The sequence below is a fragment of the Sinocyclocheilus rhinocerous genome, unplaced genomic scaffold (genome assembly GCF_001515625.1).
Source record: "Sinocyclocheilus rhinocerous isolate Xijiao unplaced genomic scaffold, SAMN03320098_v1.1 scaffold382, whole genome shotgun sequence".
Classification (NCBI taxonomy): Eukaryota; Metazoa; Chordata; class Actinopteri; order Cypriniformes; family Cyprinidae; genus Sinocyclocheilus; species Sinocyclocheilus rhinocerous.
Window position 1 is genome coordinate 938,067 of NW_015642829.1, and position 8,541 is coordinate 946,607.

An 8,541-nucleotide genomic window follows, 5' to 3' on the forward strand; every position below is an offset into this window, starting at 1 on the left:
GCTCAAGAAACATTTCCTGTTGTTATTATCAGTGTTGAAAACAGTTGTCCTGCTTAATTTTTTGTAGGAACCATGATACATTTTTTTCATGTTTCTTTGATGAATAGAAAGTTCAAAAGAACAAAATGTCTTTACTGTAATTTATCACTTTAATATGCCCTTGCTGAATAAATGTATAAATTTCCTTAAAAAAAACAAAAAAACTTACTGACCCCAATCCTTTGAACAGTAGTGTTTATAAGACTGGGAGAATATTATAACAAGAACATGCTATGTGTTGTTTTCTCTGGGGGTGTGCCTGTATACCATTTTGCTGGTATTTGCACTATTTCTGTGGGTGAAAGTTGTTGCTTATTGACATTAATTTTAAATTTTTCTGTTCCTCTCATGTTATCATATTTTTCTCTGTAGCTAACAAATGGATAACCTTTATATGTCTGACTTTAGACTGACCAGTTAAAACTTCATGTTGTTTTAAAAATTATATAGTTTAGTTTATGTTTTGAGCTTGGGTTAGAGTTAACCCCGTTCACACTGACAGAGATGATATCGCTGGAGGTCACCAATGCATTATGATGTCAGCCGCAGGCGGCAGATCTGCACTTGGTAGTTGCTGTATAACATTTGCTGCTGTTCATTTGCATGAAGTTGCATAAAGTGGTCATGCCACTCATGTCACCAGAAATAGCCAACTCTCACTGAAAAAAAAATGAATGGCTTGTTGCTGTAAATTGCTGCCATTGTGAATATTCCTTCTGACGTGATTAAAAAAAGATTGATATATATTTATTCTAGATGCGCTGTAGTTTGCACAACTTACTAAAAATTTAGGAAATCTTTTTTTTCATACATATATGTAGTGAGAAATTTCAGTACCATCTGGATGGTCCTTCTAAAGGCCTGGATGTGCAGGTGTGGCAGGCAGCGCATGAGAGTGATGGATCTGGAACTGGAAGCAATGAGCAATGAGGTGAGGGTGGGGCCTCGTCGCTCTCTCTCTGAGATGTGCCTGAGATGCTGATACAGGAAAAATCTGACACATGTCTTCCTCACGCATTTTAATGAGTGTACTGCTTCTGTGAAGCTATTAAACGAAATGAACCATTTGAAAGTGAATTTTAGATTTCCGGTCAAAGCGCTCTCTTCCAAGAATGGGTGAGGGGATTGGCGATTGTCGAGTGCCCCTCTCCTACCCCCCAGTATCCACACTAGAACCTCTCACACACAGCATGGATGATCAAAAGAGGCCAACGGCAGACGACCATTATGCCAATGACACTTTGAGTAAGAGTCTGGAGAACAAAATGACATGACAGCCATTAGGGTTTGAAAGTGGGACTAAAGCGCTCTCTTCCAAGTATGGGTGAGGGGATTGGCGATTGTCGAGTGCCCCTCTCCTACCCCCCAGTATCCACACTAGAACCTCTCACACACAGCATGGATGATCAAAAGAGGCCAACGGCAGACGACCATTATGCCAATGACACTTTGAGTAAGAGTCTGGAGAACAAAATGACATGACAGCCATTAGGGTTTGAAAGTGGGACTTTAAAGAGAGGCTGAAGGATGAATGTCAGGAAGGAATCAAAGGGAGAAAGTTAAATCTTCATAACGTTCGCTGCTCTCCATGAAAAATAAGTTCTTTGCAAACTAGCTCCCATTCAAATCCAAAAACACGAAGACGAGTGTGTCCGTGTAGAATAAAGCAGACGAAGAAGTTGAGTCTGGAGGTTCAGACATGAAAGCTAATAGGGCAACGAAACTCCATTGTGCAGGTGGTTGATCATTAGTGGACAGGATTTTTCGTCAGCGAGAGGAGATGCACAACGATACGCGGTGCGCAAGTATCAGGATCTCAAATGATGTGCTGGCTTCTAGACATTAAGTTACAGAGAAAAGAAAACATTGCCAAACAAAATTGCCAAGTTGAAAATCAATTGGATAGAACAATGAATTCTGAGATGTGTCCCCGGGCCTTTTTCTACTTCTAAGCCTCCTTTTTAACTTAATTGCCAACAAAATCATAGGCCTCTGCGTTCCGTAATGCCGTTTGTGCAGTTTCTAATTCCCCTCCTCAGTCAAATGCCACATTATGCCAACGAATGTGGCTGATCAGCTGGATTTTTTTGGCACTGTCCATGCGGCTCATCTCTCCCTGCCAGTGCAAGGAAAAATGCATCTAATGTGTCTCCATGTCACATAATCAAGGATTTTAGAGTGTAAATCTTTGATCTGGGAGAACATTTTCTGATAGGATCAACCCCCACCCCCCTCTTGGCTGAAGTCTTCTGATCTCCCTCCAATTACTGGTGTCAAATGAGTCTGTTTACAGGCTGATTGGATGAGTGCTATACTGACAGTGCACCTCCCTCTCCCTGGAAAGTCTCATTCCATCCTCGGCCACCGTCGCACCGATGGCGAGGGCCCCGGCACACAGCTGGAGTTGTTTGGAGCCTCTTCAGAGCCAGTTGTAAGGCGGCCAATTCGGGGTCTCGAGGGCCTTCCATCTGGTGTGACAGGGCAGGCTCTGGGGCTTGGCTGACAGAGTGTGAGAGCGAGAGAGCCCACAAACCTTACAGAGCCTCACAAATCTTTTATTTATCGGCCTGCTCGGCTCACATTTGCAGTAGTTAGTTAATATGCAGACTGGGCTCCAGGACTTCAAATGGCGCTGTGGAGTGAAGCTGGCTGGAGTTTAGGGGAGGGGAGGTGGGGGCTCCTCAGCCAGGCATCCCACTGAGAACTAAAGCGGGGAGGAGGTCACTGTCCAGCTGCAGGGGAGATCTGGGGCTCTCGTATTCAGCGGTCTTTATATTCATAGCTACCATTATCATCATCATCATCATAATGAGAATCCCAGCTTGCTTGCAATGCAAAGGACATCTTAAGAACCATATGACTTGCATCATCACTGATTTTTATGCTGTTTGCTGTGCCCTTAAGGGCAACTCCTGAGGAATTTGTTTTTACATGCAACAAACAAAGCCCGCAATTAAGGCCTCTTAATTATTCCAGACCGACATAAAGGTAATGCATGCTTTAAAGGAATAGCTCACACAAAAATGAAAATTGTGTCATCATTTATTCCAAACCTGTATGGCTTTCTTTTTTCTGCAGAACACAAAATATTTTGAAAGATGATCAAAATATGTTTTATTTAGATACAGTGAAAGTCAATAGTGTCCAAAACAACACTGAACCTCATTGAATTTTATTGTATGGACAAAAAACAAACAAATTCAAAATGTTTTCTTTTGTGTTCCACAGAAAAAATAAATAAAAGGTGAGTAAATAATGACAGAATTTTCATTTTTGGATTAATTTTCCAACCCACGCTTATTGGAAATATGTGACTGGCTACATTCCTGCAAAACCTGAAATACATTGCTCCATGTACATTGCGCTGCACTTTTGAAGCGACATAACCACAAGAGGTACTATAAGCAATATTTTTTTTTCCATTGCTGATGCGGGCTGGTGCTAAATAGCTTGTTCAATTTTCTCAGAAAAAGTTAAATGTTATTGTGGCAGCATTTTGTTGTGTATCACAAACATTTTATTACAACCATGCTATTTGAGCTCTTTTTTTAGAGTGTCGCGACTCATGTTTTATGGGACTTGTACCTGAGGACTCTGCAATGTTGTACCAGGTGCGCTACTGAGCAAGTTTACTGCAGCAGAAAAGCCTTACATATGGAACTGGTTATGTGATGCAAATGTCAAAATTTATTAGTTTACAAATCATGCACTTTGATCAAATCTGTAATCATAATCAACCCCTGTAATTATAATTTGTTGATGTTTTACTGCCAAAGTATGTTTTCGCAGGGTTTTGCAGAAATGTAGCCAGATTCACAAATTTCCAATGAGCCTGGGTTAGAACTATTCCTTTAAAAGTGGTAGGAAAGCATGTGCAGTCCTCATTTGCATAGTCAGTGTCAAGCATTAGCATGAATTCTGGGATATTCCGTGCTGCCACCTAATGTTGTGATATGTGAGCGCAATGTGAGTATAAGTAATCAGTGCTGGGAAAATATGTGTAAGAAGTCTGGATTAGAAGGAAAAGTAATGCTAATAATAGTTTTTTTTTTCCACTCAGCAAGAAAAAGCTCTGACTTGAGTCAAAATATTAACATTTTATTTTTTCACTTACTAGAAAGTCCTGTAAAGAAAAACATTCTGTTCCAGGGAGACAGTTTCATGCTAAAGGAAGGTCAAAACAGAGCTCCGCGTGACATTTTCTTCAAATTTATGGAGTAACAGCATGTCACAGTGCATTGTCATGCGATGACACCAATTTGACGTGATGGCTCTTTATGGCTGTCCCTTTCCTGTCATATAGTGCATGCACAGCAGATACAAGAGTTCAACAAGCGCTCCAAAGGGGCTGTCTCATCGCTCACAACGCCACACACACACACAGACATCGACGCAAGTGAATGCCTTCACCGGCCCCATAACGCTGAGAAAACAGACTTCACAATAAATTTATAAGATGTAAAATCTCCAGCGTGCACATGAACGCACATTTTATTCAGTAGATATATGGTACAATCGCTAAACCATTAAGTCCAACCACTTATTGGGTCACTGGGAATTTAGAAAGAGGTAAAACGGTGCAGCCTTTCTATGGCGTTCATGGGAACACAGATGCCAGTAGCACGTCTGTGCTCAGAGCAGCCAATCTCAGCAATTATTAACTAGGCTAGGTGGCATCGAGAGCACTGCTTAGGCTGTTCAACAGCTCCCTGGGCTCTTTAAGGAGCTCAAGACATATTTTCCAGCAGGCCCTCTTGAGCATCACTCTTCACACACACGCTCTCCCTCTCTCGCCTTGTCACTCGTCCCTCTCCTCCTTATTTCTCCGGTTGTGTCCTCTTGGATCCAATTTGCAACTTAGCATCACCCCGGTTTGCTGGTTTTCTTCTGGTCTCATCTTATCTTGTTACACACTCTTCAGGCTTTGTGGTTAAATTATGTATTAAGGTCAATGTCAAAACATGGAAGATATGTAATCTACAGGGAGTTTCCTTTTATTCATTATTACAGTGAAGGCTGAGCGCAACTGTCAGAGAGCCGAGAATGTGCGCAGCATGGAAGCTTGCTGCACAGTGGGGCTCGTCATAGCCCCCTCTCCCGCCTCTCTCCCAGGACAGACCCCTTGATAGATTTACCCAGCTAACCCATCTCACTTAAAAAGTTCTCTCTTCTCTGCTCCAATCTGAAAGCTGTCAAGCGCACCTATATAGTGGTGTCATTTATATAAAGGAAGACGCAGGCACTTGAGTTGCGAGAAGATGTCATCCGTTCAGTTGCGTTGCGATCTTCTAACGGTGGATTTGCAGTTGGCTTGTGAGTGGGAGGCGCTTTCTTTTTGGGAGGATCTCGAGGAACGTGACACCTTTGTACGTATATATGTTTCAAATTAAACTTAAGTGACATTGGGAATGGGACGTCTTCACTGAGTTTTGTCTGAAGGTGTACCGCTCGTGTGAACGTGACCCCCTGGCAAGCTTGTGTCCGCTGTAAGATCCGGGACCCAGACTGATGGGCAAATCCCATCTCTGCGGCATTCTTTGCACACAAAAAAAAAAAAACCTTGATAAATTTGAGCCAACTCTCTCTGGGGCAAGCATAATTATTTTCTGATTAGATTAATTCAGTTATACTTTGGTCCTTTCCAGAGCCACCGGCGTGCCTGGAAGAAGCGCACTCAGCCATGCTAACAATTACACAATTAGCTGTGCAGTGCAAACCATGCAGGGAAATTCAGTCCAGCTAACAATCCATCCTCCTACATGCATAGACCATAACAATTATCATTTGTGGGTTTTATGGTTCTCTGATGCTGATGGGGGTTGGAATAATGTGAGTTCACCCTGATTTTTAACCCACCCACTCCTCTCTCATTATTTCTGCTCCATTGTGAATACCATAAACGTCTCGATAACCACAATGATAAACAGTTCAGACTGAGAAACAATTGTTCCCATTATGGGGAGTGTAATCGAGAATATCCCTTTCTCAGTGCTTTGTAGATGCTCTTCAGGGACACATTGTTCAAATGGTCAACAGCAGCAATATTTTTTCATTTAGATTCACTTGTGAATGTGATTAATTACAGAAGGATCCTTACTGGCTCTCATTATGTCTGTAATATAAAATCAAGCTCTTTATTTTATATTGTACAGACACTTTCAAACACAATTACATCAATGTAGAATCTAATATTACCTGTCATTTACTGATTTTCATAATATCTTCTTTTGTTTTCCCCAGAAACAACTCCTGCAGGTTTGGAAAGATATGAGAGTGGGTAAATGATAGCAGAATTTTCATTTTTTGGTGAACTATCTCTTTAAAGCGCAACGTATTATTGCGTGTCTGACCACCACCTCACGACGACATTTGATGACACCATAAAAGCGTTTTAGATGTTAATGATGCAATATTTACAGTCGCTAAAATGCGCTCAATCCACCACCCAGTCTCAATGAGCCGAGCTTGTTCTTGCTCAATAAAGCGGTGCAATGCAGCAGCTCTCAAATGACTCAAATTTGTTTCTAAATACCAAGTTTCTGACACGGAGGCATAAGTCTAACATTTTTTTGCAGACGGCGGACCTCCTATACATACTTGATCTCATGACTCTCTGGAGCATTAGCATCTCTTTGTTTTGCTGAGTAGTTTGATGATAAACTTTCTGTAGCCGTGCCAGAATTCTCAGCAAGCTCACGAACCATCCTGAGTTTTTTTCTCAGACTGGACATCTGCAATGAACATGCATTTTAAATTAAAGTAAGATGAAAAAGTAAAAACCTTCTCATCTGGCCAAACGCATAATGAACGTAGCCTGCTGAACTAATCACACTCGCCCAATGCAACAAGACAGGCGATAGACGCCAGAGATAGGAGCCACGTTTTTTTTTTATCCTTGCTTTTTCTCCTCTCATCCTAGTGGAGTGATAGCACCATTGCGTTCTTAAAGGGGTCATATGATGCTTTTTTAAAGATCATTATTTTGTGTATTTGGTGTAACAGGAAGGTGAAGGATGAAACATTTCTCGCGGATGAAATTATGAGCATATTGGTTTGTTTTTCGGTAATGCGGGCGAAGCCATTGATCTAGAGAATTTAGGCCACATGAGAGCAGACGAATCTCGGGATGTGGCGCTCCTAGCGTGTCTGTTTGTGACACCTTTTAATTGGCAGCATTAGAGCTCATCAGTGAGCAGACTTGTTTGTGAGAGCGCTCTCTCCTAGCACTTTTGTACTTGTTCTCGCATGGCAGGGAAATTAAACTTTGTGGTGTTATTTTTTTCCCACTGTTTATTCTTTTGATCTGTGTGTACATTGTTCGCAGCTCTTTGAATTTAAATTTTACTGTCATGTTTCTCTTTTCATCACACTGATGGTTGCAGCTCTATTAATATTCAGCTTTTAAGTCACTGTAGAATGTTAATTAGATTCTCTCTTTTTTTTTTTATTAATACGTCCCTGCAGGTTTCCTTATCAAATCTTTTTTACCACCGTAAAATCACACACTTGTCAATAAATTACTGTAAGATCTTAAAAATAAAATCACATCAAAAATAATAAGGTGTATGAGAACTATGTTTACATACACAGCATATTGCTTAATATACTGCATATATTATTCAGAAAATTTCACTTCCAAATCTAACTTGAGAAGTCATAATGCTTAGTGTGCTCTTGCGAGGTTAGTGCAATGCGGTTACCTTGTGCTTGTATTGCGGGGGTATTAGTGCTAATGTGTGTTGCTCTGCCTCCCTAAATGCTAGTGTTGTCCAGCAGCTTCTCCTGTCCCATCTATCATCTTCAGCGGTGAGCCAAGGATTCTGGGATAGAGGAGCCACGTACTGGGCTGTGATAATGAAAGGTCACAAAGGGGGTGGAGTGTTGAAATTGCTTTACTTTACAATGAAACATGCTCAGCCCAAGCAGTGCCATACCCGAGGAACGCAGTCTGAAGCAGAGGTAGAATTTCAAATGGTCTCATGGCCACTGAGGCGATAGATTTTTTTTTCAGCACTGTGCTGAATGGAAGACGCTGAAGCCCATTACACATTCACATAGGTTTTGGGTTGTCACATTTTGTGTATTTTTCGTAAGTGAAAATTATTTTGTTAGTTGGCTTTTTCTAAAATCCTGTGAAAAGTTCATAGTCTTGATTAAATTAAATTGAATTTTCAGAGCTTAAGGCAGATATAATCTCTTTGCTGATTATTTATATATTTTTTAACTTGATTATAACTGGTATTTGAATTTGAAATTAACATGTTATGCTTTTGACATTTAGCACCATTTTCTGTTTTTATCAAACTGCACTAATGTCAGCAAAATGCACTTTGTGTAGGTAATGGGGTTCCACATATTTATTTGCAAAATTAGCTTATATACTTTCATATAAATAAACCTGCCTTCAGTGCAAAGTATCAAAAAAATAAATACAAATAAAAAGTTTCTCACAAAAATATGTGGGGGGGGGGGAAAAGAGGGGAAATATTTCACTGTGCTCAC